The sequence below is a fragment of the Dama dama genome, chromosome 26 (assembly GCF_033118175.1).
Source record: "Dama dama isolate Ldn47 chromosome 26, ASM3311817v1, whole genome shotgun sequence".
NCBI lineage: Eukaryota > Metazoa > Chordata > Mammalia > Artiodactyla > Cervidae > Dama > Dama dama.
The window spans coordinates 30,673,827-30,691,156 of NC_083706.1; the positions used below are offsets into that span (position 1 = coordinate 30,673,827).

The 17,330-nt window shown below is 41.0% G+C and overlaps 1 pseudogene; it reads right to left on the minus strand.

Moving 5' to 3' along the window:
- Window positions 1-1,160: 1,160 nt before the first annotated feature.
- LOC133047372 (U6 spliceosomal RNA) lies at window positions 1,161-1,254 on the minus strand (annotated as a pseudogene).
- Between the last annotated feature and the right edge of the window lie 16,076 nt (window positions 1,255-17,330).

Below are 17,330 nucleotides of genomic sequence, written 5' to 3' on the forward strand. Positions count from 1 at the left end.
CCATTGCATGGAATAAGCTCCAAATTCCTTGCCATTGTACAGAGCATTTTCCATCTGCGGCCTCTTTCCACCTCACTCCCCTCAACTCCCCCACTCCCTCTCCAGCTCCTGCTTGTTCAAAGCCTCTGTACTCAACCTTCCATCCTTTCTTGGTTGAATCCTTTCTCACCTTTAACCTCTCAGCTTAAATGTCACCTAGTTAGAGATGCCTTTTTTTTTCTTTAAAGGAAATTTTTCTTTTTTTAACTCCTTAGGTCTTTTTTAAACTTTATTTTATATTAGAGTATCATTAATTAACAATGTTCTATTACTTTCAGGTGTGAGTACATGCTAAGTCACCTCAGTTGTGTCCGACTCTTTTCCACCCTTGGAATGTAGCCTGCCAGGCTCCTCTGTCCATGGGATTCTCCAGGCAAGAATACTGGAGTGGGTAGCCATTTCCTCCTCCAGGAGATCTTCCTAACTCAGGGATCAAACCCACATCTCCTGCAGCTTTTGCATTACCGGCGGATTCTTTACCCACTGAGACACCTGGGAAGCCCTAGGTTCAGGGGTACAGCAAACTGATTCAGTTACACATATACATGTGCCTATTCTTTTCCAAATTCCTTTCATATTTAGGTTGTTACATAATATTGAGCAGAGTTTTCTGTGCTATGCAGTAGGTCCTTGTTGGTTATCCATTTTAAATATATGCCTTTTAAAATCAACCCAAAGTAGTCCAACCCACCTATTACTTTCTCACACAAGACTCTACTGTTCACGTCTCAGGACTCTTCACAGTGCATGATTATTTTATTTGCTGACTTGGTTATCCCCAATTAGGATGTAAGTTACATAAGATCAAGGACCCTGTCTTACACAATGAAGGCTCTCAACCTCTTAGAAAAGTATCTGGTACAGTCTTGGCACTCAGTAAACATTTCCTGAATAGATGGATGAGCTTCTGGGGGCCTCGTTTTCTTTTCTTTTTTCGTTTGTTTATTTTTAATTTAAGGATAATTGCTTTATAGTATTGTATTTGTTTCTGCCAAACAGTAACATGAATCAGCCGTAGGTATATGTATATCCCCTCCCTCCTGAGCCTCCTTCTCAGCTCCCTCTCCATCCCACCCCTCTAGGTGGTTACAGAGCCCTAGTCTGAGTTCCCTGAATCATACAAAAATGTGGAATGCCTCATGAATTTGCATAGGGGCCATGCTAGTTTTCTCTGTACCGTTCCAATTTTAGTATATGTGCTGCTGAAATGAGCATCCTCATTTTCTTATTCTGTGACCTGAAGGTAAAACATACAGCCCTGTTTCATAGAGTTGTTATGAGGATTAAATATGAAAAAAATCCTAAGAGATCAATAAATGTTAACCACTATTATAATTACTAATACTACTTCTAGTAACAGTCATACTAGTAGTGCCATTAGTCTTTCAACAGCCCTTATGAGGTAGTTAAAATTATCTAGAATTTACAAATAAGGAAATGAAGATTAGACATTCAAATAGCCTATGTTAAGATCACTTAGTATGCCTTAGAGCTTGAATTTTAAGAGTGAAGAGTTGGAAATGACTGATTTCTCAGTGATTAGAAGAAAGGTGTTTTCGATGGCATTACCAAGCTTTGGACAGAGGGACTCTAAAGGGAAGAGATATGTTATGCTGAGCAGGTATCTGGATATTCAAGGTTTGATGCCTAATAAACTATTGGGGATAGAAGTCTCACTCACGTGAGAGGTCAGCAGTTTTAGATTTGTATATCCAAGAATATAACCTCTCCATTGTGATCATAATACCATTATCTAAAAAGCTGTTCATTTAGTGTTGGCAGAAACACACATACACATTCTCCTTGAGGTCAAAAGAGAGTGCCAGCTCCTCAGATGGGCCCCTCGCTCTTACCTACCCCGCCCCCTACTGGAATTCCCTTCCGTGTTTTCTAAGCCTAGATCCTTCCTCACAGCATCCCGTATCCCTTTTGGAGGCTCACTTTGTGGGCCTCAAGCATTAACTTCAGGACCCAGAAGCAGGCCTTTGAGGTCTGATGTTGTATCATGCTTAGGTGATGTGAATTTTTTGGAATAAGAAAACAAAGTAGGATACCAAAAATTCTTTATCTTCTTATACCGATGTCTTTAAAAATAGCTAAAATTGGTCTAGCACTTATCATATGCCAGGGACTATTCTAAGTACTTTAGATGAATATAGAAAATGTTCATTCTAGGGAATAAGGAAAAGAAGAGTGATGAATAGAAGAGACAGAACAAAGGCTATAAAGATGATGGATAAAGATGATGGATAAGGCATTGTTTTATGGCTCAGCTAGTAAAGAATCTGCCTGCAATGTGGGAGACCTGGGTTCAACCCCTGGTTTGAGAAGAACCCCTGGAGAAGAGAACTGGCTACCCACTCCACTTCCCATACATACACACACACAGGTCAAGAAACATATATAACCAGCATCCCAAAGACCCATCCAGTGCCTCCTCCCTTCCCTGAGACAGAGACGATCAGGCCCAAGTTTCTCATAACCTCCATGCTATTCTGCCTCTTCGGCAGCTTCAAACACAAGAGCCATTGAATGTTAGGGACCTTAGGCATTGTCTAATCAACATGCCTCCCCCTTGTTTTGAGTTCAGAGGGGAAATGACTTGCTCAAGGTCCCACAGAGGGTTACAGAATCTGAATCTCCTCTTTCATGGGGTCACAAAGAGTTGGACACAACTGAGTGACTTTCACACACTTTAGAGTCAAGCCCTTCAAGGAAGAGATGGTCAACAGTCTCAAGTCTCTTAAATTGGGGGAAGAAAATTAGGTTCATATTTAACTTCAGAAAACTGTTTATATAGAGAACTTAGAACTCAGATTACTAGCAAAATGAGGGAGGAAGTATAAACAGAAGGTATAGAGAGTCTTCCACACATTTGACAGCAAACAGAAGTAGGCAAGAGGCATGGTTGCTAGAGAAGACAGCAAGGTAAAGGGAAATATTTGCTCAATTTGAGAGACCTATAAATTTTGAAAGGTAGAATGCAAGAAGCAAAAAAAGTGGGAGAAGAGTGAAGATGTGGAAAGGGAGGGGAATGATGGGTGCAAAACACCCTTCAAAGTTGATCTGAGACCAAACAAAGCTGAGGTTCTTAAGCTGGGATGCATCATGGAGTTACTTGGGAGTCTTAAAAACAATCAGTGCCTGGATCCCACCTCCAGAGCTTCTGATTTAACTGGTCTGGGAGTGCCTGGGCATCAAAACATGTAATATTTCCTAACTGATTCTAACATGCAGCTACGTTGGGAACTGCTGATCCAGGACTCAGAGACTCTCTTCTCTTTGAATCTGAAAATAAGAACTAAGAAAATGATGTAAGGATAGATCATTTGAATTGAAGACAAGTTTAACTGATGAAACTCACACATGTTGGCTTGGATCATCTTAGTGAAAAAAAAAAAAATTAAACAGGTGATTTGATTATCAGTGGAGCAGGAAGAAGGAAGTTTGAAGACAGAGGCTCCTCAAATAGCTACCATGAGGGGCACATGGAAGACTCCTGCAACAGAGGAGTGATGGACAACATGGAATAATGATGCTGTTGTGCCGGGGTATTTGTTGAGTCAGGATTTCACACAGATTGGTCCTCTTATAGCTGGGCTTCAAAGACTGATGGAGATTAGAGAAAGCTGATGGAGGGTGATCCACGGGCTCAGGAAGGTCAAAGGAAGAAGTCATTTGACCATAGAGTTCAGTGTTGGGCTATGGTTGGTTAGGAAACAAGCTGAGTAGATTTGGACAGTGGGAGAGAAAACCTGTAAGGTTGTGGTTAGAGAAAGGAACATTAGCAACTGAAATCCCAATTGGAAAATAATCCTTCAGGATCTATACCTCTTAGTGAGCATTAAAAATATTAAAAATGCAAGTATCATGTTTCCTCTATAATTCAAGGAAGCTTGGTGAGAGGAACAATAGACACTAATTCTCAGATCAATCATTAGACAGAGCTCTGCCAACAGCCAGTCCCTCTGTCCATCTTCGGGGCTCAGTATATACTAGGAAGAGGCTTACTGTGATAACCTCTCAGGATTTGTATAACTGAATCACTACATCAGCTTGTCAGGTTGCTTAGCTACACATGTCACACACCAATAAAAATATCTTTCCTTACCATGAGTTTCTTTCTGTGACTCCACCCCTCCCAACAGTTTTTTGATGTCTTCTCTCTCCTCCATACTCCCATCCCCCAAATGGCTGTCATAATCTTGATTTTAGAAACAGGGCATCTTCAGGGGAAAAACCTCAAGGTTCCCATTTGTTTTCTAGCACTAAACTAGCAAAAAAATTTACTGGCAATTCGTTTAAAGAGGTGGAGCCTTATTAAAACCAAAAACAAGTGGCTCATGGGAAACCTTTTGTGCACTTAAGCATAACTTCTCATTTGTGTCAGCCAAAAGTTGTACTGACTTATATTGTCCTGCATTTTAACCAAATTCAAGTATCGCATAATCATCACCAGTTTCATAATTTTCTTCATCTTGTTTTCTGTTACCAAAATGTTGAGTTTAAGGTAAAACTTCAACTTGTAAAGTGAGCAGGGCCAACTAGCCCTCAGCTGACCTGCTTGTTTCATTTGAAACGAAATTCACTTTTGCTCTTAATTCTTTCTCCTTCTCTCCTCTCCCCTGATTGCACCTATTACCTGGAAATGTCATTCAGGTCAGAGTTCTCAGATGCAATGTGGAATGGTTCTTATCTTCCAGACCAGGTGGCGATGTATTTGAAACTGCACAGTACTGTGGCTACAATGTTTAGACACAGGTGTGTAAGGGAGAAGCGTCTTATGACAGAATCTTATGTTTAAGGCAGCCTTCACAGAAATTTTGAGTTGCTTAGTTACAAGTGAGCTTGGTTATAAAAGTAGAATGTGAGTGTGTGCTTAGTCATTCAGTCATGTCCAATTCTTTGCGACCCCAAGGACTATAGCCCACCAGGCTCCTCTGACCATGGGGTTCCCCAGGCAAGAACACTGGAGTGGGTTGCCATCTCCTTCTCCAGGGTATTTTTCTGACCCAGGGGTTGAACCCAAGTTTCCTGCATTGTGGGGGAATTCTTTACCGTCTACCCATTGTGTGGATATATATATATACATCCATCCTACCTGTTTGCAAATGAAATCTACTGAAATCAAAGAAAACTTTATTTAAAAGTTATGCTATTACTAGCAATAATAATCATAATGCTTTATACTGTTCACTGTGCTTCCACATACATTTAGTATGAGTTCTTCAGAACTGTGTGGGGGACTCTCCTGGTGGTCCAGTGGCTAAGACTCCATGCTCCCAACACAGGGGGGCCTGGGTTCGATCCCTGGTCAGGGAACTAGATCCCCCAACTAAAAAAAGATCTTGCATAACACAGCGAAAGATCCCTCAAGCCTCCAGGAAGATCAAAGATCCTGAGTGCCACAACTAAGACCCAGTACAAATAAATAAATATAAAAAAGAACTGTGCGGGAAGTGGTTGAACATTCATTCACTCATTCATTCAAGCCAACTGTCCTATCTTGTGAGAGGGGCAAAAGTCCAAACAGCCACTTTGAGCTGAATGGACAGAGAGTTTGAGGAATGGCCAGGTACTTACAGAGGCTGATTGCATCCTAGGACTCAGAGGTCAAGAAGTGATGCACAAGGCATGCAGGAGGCTCTCATAATTTATGCAAATAATTCACACTAGAGTGAACAGCATGAGAGTTACCGAAACCTGAGAGCTGGGCAGGAAGGATGCTATTTTAGAACCAAGTCACCAGGTGGACATCACTGGGATTCATGTTTGGCAGCCCGCTGGAGCAACAGATTCTCACCTTGTCAAGGAGAAGGATTCATGCTCAACCACACAATATTTTGGGGACTCCACTCTCCCCATGTAGTTGCTGTCTTCTTTGTATCCGCTGATTGAGAAATCAGTCAGTCAGTCAGTGCTAAGTCACTCAGTTGTATGTGACTCTTTGTGACCCTCTGGACTGTAGCCCACCAGACTCCTCTGTCCACAGAATTTTCCAGGCAAGAATACTGGAAAACTGTGTAGCCATGTTGTCCTCCAGGGTATCTCCCTGACCCAAGGAATGAACCTGACCCAAGGATTGAACCCAAGGATTGACCCAAGGACTGAACCTTGGGTCAGGGAGAGTCTCCCACATCTCCTGCATTGGCAGGCAGATTCTTACCACTGCATCATCTGGGAAGCAATTGAGAAGCACATAAAGATAAAAACCAACTAGGAATCACTAAAATGCATTGTCTTATTCCATTCCAGCTGCTATAACAGAATACACAGATTGGGTGCCTTAAATCACAAACATTTATTTCTCTCAGCTCTTGAGACTACAAGTCTGAGATCAGGGTACCCACATGGTCGGGTTCTTAATGAAGTACTTCCTCTTAAATGTCCCATCATCTGGCAGAGAAAGAGGGAAAAAGAACTAACTCTCTTCCTCTTTAAGGATGCTAATCCCATCGTGGGGCCCCACCCTTAGACCTAATTACCCCCCAAAGGCCTCACCTCCAAATACCATCACCTTTGGGCTTCAACATATGGATGGGAGGAGGGGGACATAAACCTTCAGTTCACAGCATGCACCTTCCCCCATTCCCTCACAAGCCCATCCCCTTGCCTGTTCTCCCAGGCCCTAACTGGAGATTGCTTCCTGCTTGCCCAATGACCATGGGCCAGCTCTGATCCTGGCAGACAGCCACCTTCTCTGACATCCAGTGGGATGTGAACACACCTTCTCCAGCAAGACCTGAACCCCTTCTTCCAAGCCGTCTTCCCATGGGTCCTCTTTCTTAGTCCTATGGTACGCTTTAAAGTTCCTTTTACATCTTTGCAGTTACTCTTCTATCATAGTTTAATAACTCTTTGTAATAAACATCCCCTGTTTTACATTACTGTGTAGTTTCTATTTCTTGGTTGAACCAACATTAATACAAGTTCATTTGAAAAAGTAATGACACATACATGCATGAGATAATCAATCCACAAACAATAGCTGGAATAGAAAAGAATTCCTAACTTTCTCACAACCTCTATCTATAATCTTCCAGGTGTCCACAGTCAGTGGGTTGGGAGACCTTGGGCTAGAACTTCAGATTGGCAGAAACAAAAGCAGAATCCCTGACATGGAAATGGAGCTATTCAGAGACATGAACACCCTGGGGTGGGGTGGGGAAGCTTCGAGTGTTAGGGACCCATGTTGATGTTCATGGTCAGCCCTGCCTCATCCTCTTGATCCAGAATCTATGAACATCATAAAGATGAAATGTGTATTGGATTGAAGAGGTGGGGAGAAGGGAACTGGGTCTACTCTGTCAGGATGAGTTCAGACCCTGGACTGGGATGGAGCCTGCAGGTGGGGGAGGAGAGGCAACAGGAAACCTAATAGTGAAAATCTGAAGCAGTCTGGGGATAAAAGGGCAGAGCTGACATCAGCCATCTGTCAAGTACCTGATTGACAGGTGAACCTCTAAAGCAGGGGGTAGCAGGCAAACTGTTGGAGGGCACTCAGTGTACCAGTGGAGAAAGCATCACTGGGAAACAGGTCCTCTGACTCCTAAAGAGGATTCCTGTTTATCACACTGCTCATCCCAACAGGACTTACTATCAGGGGCAGAACAGAAGGTTTCCATCATTTCCGATCTTCTGGAACAGATTGAATAGCATAGAAATCATCTTTTTTCAGAAGATATTCATGGAATTTGCCTTTCAAAATATCCATATCTGGCTTTAGGAGGATTAGAGTTAAGGAAATATTTTAAATTCCTCTTCGGTTTTCCACCTGACTGATTTGGTGAGGTTTTTTTAAAGCCGTTCCCTAAGTCAATTTTGGTAATTTAAAATTCCTGAAAAAGACTATTGCTTTTATCAAAATATTCAATTTCTTTACTTAGTGTTGTGAAGTGTATTTCATTTCTAAAGTGAAAGTTGCTCAGTTGTATCCAACTTTTGCAGGCTCTATACAGTCCATGGAATTCTCCAGTCCAGAATACTGGAGTGGGTATCTGGTCCCCAGGAGATCTTCCCAACCCAGGTCTCTCACATTGCAGGGAAATTCTTTACCAGCAGAGCCACTAGGGAAGCCCAAGAATACTGGAGTGGGTAGCCTATCCCTTCTCCAGCGAATCTTTCCGACCCAGGAGTCAAACTGGTGTCTCCTACATTGTAGGCGGATTCTTTACCAGCTGGGCTACCAGGGAATCCCATTTAATTTCTAAGTATCCTCTATATCATCTATGGTTAAAACCCAGTTCCCATACTAAATGATGTTATTGTGTTTTCCTCCTTTTCTTCATGGTCACAGATGCCAAGGATTTGCTTATTCAATATCTTTTCATAGAACCACCTCTGTATTTTCCATGCCAATTCTATTATCCATTTCTTTCTTTCTCTTTTTTTTAATTTAATAGGAGAAGTGTTACAGGGAATCTCAGGTGCAGAGATATGAGTTAATCATACTTCCTTCTATGTGACTCACTTTTACAATTGTTCTGTACTAGACTCGCTATTTCAGTTCTTTTATTTATTTTCTACTTTACTGTAACCCATACTCTCATTCCTTTCCTCTAAATAGACTTCTGCCAGTTCTCAGATCAGTATCTTTTCTAGAAAAATGTAATGTCTTTTTAAACTTATTTTAGCCTGTAATTTTGGAATTATTCATATTGCATGTTTCTATTAATTTCTTATTGCTGCCATAACAAATTATTTCAAACTCAGTGGCTTGAAACAACAAAATCATCATTTTACTGTCCTGGAGATCAGGAGTTCAAAGTTAACATAAGCTACCACCTAAAGTCACTGGTCTAAAATCAAGGGGTTGCTAGGGTTGGGGTTTTTTCCTCAAAGGTTCTGAGAGAAGAATCTTGTTTCCTTGACTTTTTCAGTCTCTGGAGGCCACATAGGTTCAGGACTCCTTCCTTGCTTCTCTCCAATCTCTTGCTTCCTTCACATCTCCTACTCCTGACTGAGCCCACTGCCTCCCTCTGATAAGGACTCCTGTTAACAGCACTGGCCCACCCGGATAATGCAGGCTACTCTCCCTCCATTCACATTACTTGATCACATTTGCACAGGTTTTGGGGATTAGAATGTGGCCATCCTCAGAGGACCATTTTTCAGCGTGCAACAATGCTCACCTAATTCATTCTTCTAACCGCTGTGTAGTACTCATGGCATACATGCACATCCTTCACCTATCCATGCTCCTAGAGACAAACACCCACTACTATTTACATCTCTTCAATAAATATACGCTTACAAGTCCCCTGAAGAATCTGTGTAAGATTTCTCAAGGCTCTATAGAGGGACAAGGAGGGTGAAAGGAGCTGATACAAACTACCAACCCCTACCCTCTGGAACGGTACAAGGGTCTAGAAAGGTATCAATACAAATCCCGTGTAAAGACTTAAATTTTTATTTTGTGTATTTTTGAGTGCGCTGTCTTTGAGGCTGCACACAGGCTTTCTCTAGTTGCAGCAAGTGGGGGCTACGCTCTAGTTGTGGTGCGTGAGCTTCTCACGGCAGCGGCTTCTCTTGTGGAAGCACGGAGTCTAAAGCACAGGCTCAGTAGTTGTGGCACACAGGCTTAGCCACCCTGCGGTCTGTGGGAACCTCCCAGGGATGGAACCTGTGTCCCCGGCATTGGCAGGCAGACTGTTAACAGTAGATCACCAGGGAAGTCCCCCATGTAAAGAATTTTGCCAATTCCACCTTGCTAGGAGACTTGAAAACAATTTTCCCTACAGGGAAAAAATTTCATGCCATAGCCCTGTGTCATACCCAGAAGAGTTACTGATTGCAGTGTGCAGACAGGCCATTTCTCCAAAATGTCTATTGCTCTCCACCTGCAGTGCAAGGAGTTTCTTATTTCCCACACATCCCTGCTAACACTTAGTAATACCTATGTAAGGTCAGGGCAGTCAAGATGGCTGTTCTCTTGCTCTCTGCACCTCTCCTGCTCCAGCAGACCCTGCTTGCCTATCCAATACTCTTGGTTATAGGGCTTAATTAGTCACTGCCTTCCTGCTTGCCCCCTGCCCCAGCCACTGGTTTTCCTGGTCATTGATGAGCTAATCTGATGTCAAGTCCACCTATAAAGGGAGACTCCTGCCCCCTCGGGTATCGAAGATGACTGTCATTTTCTGCTTGCTGTCTGCTGGTCAACTGATATCTGCTGGGGTTTCAATCCAGGATCCTTTTGCTCAGGACATGTAAGATTCCCCTGTCCAATAAACTGTTGATATCTCTGGCGCTGTCTCTGGGTTCTTTCTCTGGTCATAAGGTTGGGCAACCGTAAGGCTTGCAAGTCTGCAGGGTGCGGCCCAACAACCTGATTTTCTAATAATTTACGATTTTACAGGAGTTAATATATTCTCATTATTGTCATCAAGTTTCTACAATAATTAGTGAGGTTGACCATCTGTTGATATACTTGTTATCAGTTCTGCTTTTTACTACTAGGAATCTTCACTCATTTTCTTCCAGGGTATTTCATTTGTGGTGGTGGTTGATATTCTTGTTTTTATCCATTTTCTGAAATTCGTTGCTTTCTCGATTCATTACTTGTCAGTTATAAATACTGCAAATACCTTCTCTCAATATATTATGCATCTCAACTTTTCTATGTTGCCTTTTATTTAACAGAAATCTTTAATTTTGACATAGTCAAACTCACTAACTTTTTACCTTAGCGTACAAGTACTTGCTTTCTAACTCTTAATTTTTACATTTATTTTCATTTCTTCCTTCTTTTTATTATTTCTTTACTCTTTTTTTCTCTAGAATATTGAGCTAAATGCCTACATAATTTTCATCTTTCAGTTTTTAATCAGTGAATAATGGTTAATATTCCTTTGGTGAGAGATGTTTTTGAATTTGACAAATTTTAAATAAAATTTTATTGTATTTTGCTTCAATCTTTATCCAAATATTTTTCTGCTTTGAGCTATTCCCCATCTACTACTTTGCAGATGTTAGGTGCATTCCCATAGTTATATTTTATTATAACAGGACTAAAATAAATATATCACTGGAATATTACAAAAATATATTACTGGAAATTGCAATCTTCATGTCATAAAGAGGAAAAGAAGAGTATCCAATAGCAAGTGAAAAAAAATTGCAAGTACAAGTCAAGCCCAGCCATTTCTTCCTATCGTAATTTCACTTTCTTTTTCTAAGTTGTTAAATTTTAAAACTTGAGATTAAAGTGTTGGTTTTGCTTTGTATGATAATGATTTGTGGCAACACTTAAAATCATTTGATATAGAAACAGTAAGATTAGAAAAGGAAATTGAAAGTCATTTTTCAAGCTTAATGTTATACAATTTTTTAATCATTGCAGGGAGAATAAGCTCGTTTATACAGAACACGTATTTCAGCCAATGCAGCAGATACAAACTGCAGCTTTAAGGAAACAAAAGAAATATAGATGCTGAACTATAGTTTGTTCATTTGTTCAACAAATATTAAAGACCCATCACGTGCCACTGTTCTGAACTCTGGGAATACAGCAGTTGATAGAGTAGGTAAGATCTACATTCGAATGGAGCTTTGACGTGAGAGATGCTGTAATAAAGAAATAAACAGGTAAATAAAGTAATTTTACTTCAGGTATTTCCCAGGAAAAAGATAAAATGTGGTGGCCTGTGAGCCAACAACTTACCGATAAGAAGCAGCCTTCCCTCCACACAGAGACGAACCTGGGCGGAGCCACAGCAAATGCCCACGAGCCCATAATGACCTGCTCTTTATCCAGAACGCAACAAGATCTTGGCACGTTAGCATGGACAGCTAGGAATGAGAAAAACTGTTGCACAGGCTTGTTCATCACAGAATTCATTACACAAACAGGATTGACTGTTACACTCTTCTGTCACAATAAGAGATGCAACAGGGAGAGGTAATGTTTTTGCAGGAAGACTAAAGTGTCTATGAATTGTTTTGTTTGTTTTTGGAGGGTGTGGAGAAAAAAGTAGTCCAGATAGCCAATAGAATAGACTTCTCAGCGATGATTGCCACTTCTCAGGGCTGTTGGAAGGGTAACCACAACCCAGCTCTCAACACAGGAATTCAAACATCCCCATACTGCATGTTTCTTCTACCCAAACTTTTCATCCTATCAGCAGAGTTCCTTCTCAGTTCTTCCCCCTCCAATTTCCAGCCCAGCTAGCTCTAGGCTTTCACATTCCTGGTCTTTCCCCAGGCATCTAAATCTGTTTATTTCTTACCCGAACAGTGTATTTCCACCCAATTCAATATCCTCTGAACTCCTAGGCTTACATCTCAGTTCAGTTGCTCAGTCGTGTCCAGCTCTTTGTGACCCCATGAATCGCAGCACACCAGGCCTCTCTGTCCATCACCAACTCCTGGAGTTTACTCAAACTCATGTCCATCGAGTCGGTGATACCATCCAACCATCTCATCCTCTGTCATCCTCTTCTCCTCCTGCCCCCAATCCCTCCCAGCATCAGGGTCTTTTCCAATGAGTCAACTCTTTGCATGAGGTGGCCAAAGTACTGGAGGTTCAGCTTCAACATCAGTCCTTCCAATGAACACCCAGGACTGATCTCCTTTAGGATGGACTGGTTAGATCTCCTTGCAGCCCAAGGGACTCTCAAGAGTCTTCTCCAACACCACAGTTCAAAAGCATCAATTCTTCAGTGCTCAGCTTTCTTCACAGTACAACTCTCACATCCATACATGACCACTGGAAAAACCATAGCCTTGACTAGATGGACCTTTGTTGGCAAAGTAATGTCTCTGCTTTTTAATATGCTATCTAGATTGGTCATAACTATCCTTCCAGGAATAAGCGTCTTTTAATTTCATGGCTGCAATCACCATCTGCAGAGATTTTGGAGCCCAAAAAAAATAAAGTCTGACACTATTTCCACTGTTCCCCCATCTATTTGCCATGAAGTGATGGGACCGGATGCCATGATCTTAGTTTTCTGAATGTTGAGCTTTAAGCCAACTTTTTCACTCTCCTCTTTCACTTTCATCAAGAGGCTCTTTAGTTCTTCTTCACTTTCTGCCATAAGGGTGGTGTCATCTGCATATCTGAGGTTAGTGATATTTCTCCCGGCAATCTTGATTCCAGCTTGTGCTTCTTCCAGCCCAGCGTTTCTCATGATGTACTCAGCATATAAGTTAAATAAGCAGGGTGACAATATACAGCCTTGACGTACTCCTTTTCCTATTTGGAACCAGTCTGTTGTTCCATGTCCAGTTCTAACTGTTGCTTCCTGACCTGATACAGATTTCTCAAGAGGCAGGTGAGGTGGTCTGGTATTCCCATCTCTTTCAGAATTTTCCACAGTTTATTGTGATCCATACAGTCAAAGGCTTTGGCATAGTCAATAAAGCAGAAATAGATGTTTTTCTGGAACTCTCTTGCTTTTTCGATGATCCAGCAGATGTTGGCAATTTGATCTCTGGTTCATCTGCCTTTTCTAAAACCAGTTTGAACATCTGGAAATTCGCGGTTCACGTATTGCTGAAGCCTGACTTGGAGAATTTCGAGCATTACTTTACTAGCGTGTGAGATGAGTGCAATTGGCTCACATCTAAACCTCAGCAAAAGAGACAGCCGCTTTAGATACTAAGGCCACCCACTAGAAGGCAATGACAAGTTATGAGAACAAAACCCTTTCTCACTTTTACCTCCTATTGTGCTTTGGCATTGTATTTTCAGTAACAACTGGTGTGTGTGTGTATTTCAGGTTTTAGAAGTTCTATAGCCAGCATGTGATACAGTAACTTCATGGTACTGACAAGTGTCTGTACAAATTGTTAAACTGCTTCTGATTATATTATATTGTGGCTTTCCTTGACTGAGAGGCTTCCCTGGTTGCTCAATGAAGAATCTGCCTGCAATGCAGGAGACTTGGGTTTGATCCCTGTGTCAGAAAGATCCCTTGGAGAAGGGAATGGCAACCCACTCCAGTATTCTTGTCTGAAGAATTCCATGGACAGAGGAGCCTGGTCTTATATATAGTACATGAGGTCACAAAAAGTCGGACATGACTGAGTGACTATCTCACTTTCCTCAATTGACCTTATAAGTTATTTAATTGCAATATATAGTTTGTCTCATGGTGCTTCTTAATTTAAGACAACTAGTCTGAAGATAAGATGGAAGAGAAAAACATATTTACCATAGCATCTAAAAAGTAAAATACTTAAGAAAAAAGTTTTAAATGTGCAACTTGATGTGAGAAACTTTTAAAGCCCTCCTGAAGACCTCAAGGGATTTAAAGCATACGGCCCCAAAATATGCCACTCTAACGTAAGAATTATTTTGAGCTAAAGGCAGATGAAAAGCAGCCAACACACACAAACTTTCTTGCTTTTCCTTCCTCTATTAAGAAGGAGAGAATAATTTTTAATCAGTCAGTCAGTTTAGTTGCTCAGTCATGTCCGGCTCTTTGTGACCCCATGAACTGCAGCACACCAGGCTTCCCTGCCCACCACCAGCTCTCAGAGGTTTGCCCAAACTCATGTCCATCGAGTCGGTGTTGCCATGCAACTAGCTCATCCTCTGTCGTCGTCCCCTTCTTCTCCTGCCTTCAATCTTTCCCAGAATCGGTGTCTTTTCCAGTGAGTCAGTTCTTTGCCTCAAGTGGCCAAAGTATTAGAGTTTCAGCTTCAGCATCTTATCAACCCAGAGAAATCTGCATAATAAACCTTTCTAACTAGTCCTTATCTTCAATTAGTTTCACCCATATGTGTACCTACCCACAGTTTACCACCCCTTAGAAGCCTAAACCCCTTATCCTTTGTTTTGTCACTTCTTAGCAAATTTCTTGTTCTTTTGCTAAGATGCTACATAAGCCCCAGTTCTAACCACTGCTTTGAATTATTCATCACTGAAGTTTCTCCTGTGATTAGCTCAGCATTTGGTAATCAAGTGTTTTCTCTCATTATTCGTTTGTTACTCTAATTTGCAGGGCCCCTGCTGAAGAACCTACACGTTAGAGGGGAAGTTTTTCCTCCCCTATAACTTCAATGTAAATAAATACATAACCTTATATATCATGAATGGAAAGACTCAGTAGCAAAAAGGTGCCAATTGTCCCAACGTTAACTTCTAAATATAGCATTATCCACTTAAAATAACACCATAAAGTTCATGTGGGAAAATAAATTTAAATAGCTAGAAAAACTAAAAGAAAAAAAGGAATGTGGGAGATTCAGTTTACCAGATATTTAAAACAAACCACAGAATCTTCATAACTACATGTCTGGTATATAAATAGAAAGACCTGTGGATTAGAAAAAAATTTCAAAAATTTTCAGTACAAACACATTCGGTAATATAGTATATGATAAAGATGACATTTATATCAATAAAGATGGATCTTTAGATTAACAGAACTGATTGTCCACATAAAGAAAAGATAAAATAAAATTAGATCTGTACCTCACATTATACATAAGGATAAACCTTCAGTTATAGCAAGTATTTAAAAACAAAAGTTTTTAAAAATTGCAAAAGGTAATATAAGTGAATTCCTTGCTAACCCTAGAGGAGGCAAGTCCCTTACATGACTGAAAGCCATGTTATAAAATTAAAGAAGATAAATTACATATGTATTTTTAAATCCATTAACATAGTAAATATGCCATAAGCAAAGTAAATGACAAAATGATAAACTGGAGAAAAAATGCAAATCATATGACAAATACCACTCTCCTTAATAGGTGATAAACTCCTAAGGCACTCCAGGAAATAAAGAAGACTAGGAAGAACCCAATAGAAAAACAGGTGGTCTATGCCATACCACCCTGGATGCACCAATCTCATCCAATGAAAAGGCAGGCAAAGCACATAAAAGACATTTCATAGAAAAAGAAATATTCATAGATAAAGTGAAAGTGAAGTCGCTCTATCGTGTCCAACTCTTTGCGACCCCATGGATGGTAGCCTACCAGGCTCCGAAGTCCATGGGATTTTCCAGGCAAGAATACTGGAGTGGGCTGCCATTTCCTTCTCCAGGGGATCTTCCCAACCCAGGGATTGAACCCGGGTCTCCTGCATTACAGACGCTTTACCGTCTGAGCCACTAGAGAAGCCCCATTCATAGCTAAATGGGTTACAAATTAATATGAGAAATACAAATAAAAATGGCATTCCTTTACCACGAAGGGGGGAATGATGCAGGCCTGTGCAGGAGAATCTGGTGATATCTGCCTAAACTATGGGTTCAGTGGCCCTTGAATCTGGCAATCCCACATCTGGGCTTTTTTCCAACAGTTACATCTGCACACATAGTAAGTGAAAGTGTACAAGACTATTTATTGTGAGAGGGTTTGGATGGGACCCAAATAAAACACGGCATATTTACAAAATTAATCCTATGCAGCTGTGAAAAAAAGCAAAATGAGTGCCTTTTCTGTACCAACGTACAGAGGTGTTCAGGGTGTCCTGTTAAGCAGAGAAAACAGTGTGCAAATCTCAATACAATATGGGCTGCATTTTTGTGTCATAAAATGAGGAGGGTGGGAACAGTATGTTCTGTCCTTACCTGTCAGCATCTGCAAAAAGCAATATTGGAAAGATAAATAAGCCAACAAACCAGAAGTAGTATGAAGAGGAGTAAGTGAGAGAGGACAGGATGGATGGGAAGGGGCAAGGGTGAAGTAGATTTCTTCCTGTGTGCCTTTTATACCATTTTGATTTTGAACTGTCAATGCATTACTAACTTGGAAAAAATACAGTGTTCTTTGAAATAAGAGGTTATTTTCATTTCAAATGAGACCAACAACATGGTCTTGAATGCAAACAAGACAGTTTTTTAGTTTCCATACTTTACAACATGACTTCTCAGCTGTTTTTTCTTTATGGTACAAGTCACGGTGGATATTTACATCTAACCTCAAAATATCTCCCTCCTTGCACACTCACACCCTCACACTGTATCCCCACCAGTCCCTCTTCCCACCCACCATGTCCCCATTGAGTGAATGAGGGCCTTCACCTCCAAGCCTCTGACACCAGCTATGTTCGTTCCTTCATCAGATTTATGTGCCATTTGCAGAAAGCTGAATCCAAAGCATTAAAAGCCATCATCCCACATATGTCCAGGATATAATTAAAAAAAGAAAAGAAAGCTGCCGCGAAACTAAAACACTTTGATAATGACAATAAAATTGTGAAGTGAGGGTTGTCCTTGATCGGCTTCTATCTCCCTTTCTAAGGACCACCTTCCACACTGTGCTGAACTCTTCCCTGGGATGCTCAGTTCCCACCTGTTACCCAAAACCTTCCTATGATTAGTAAGAAGCGCTCCGAT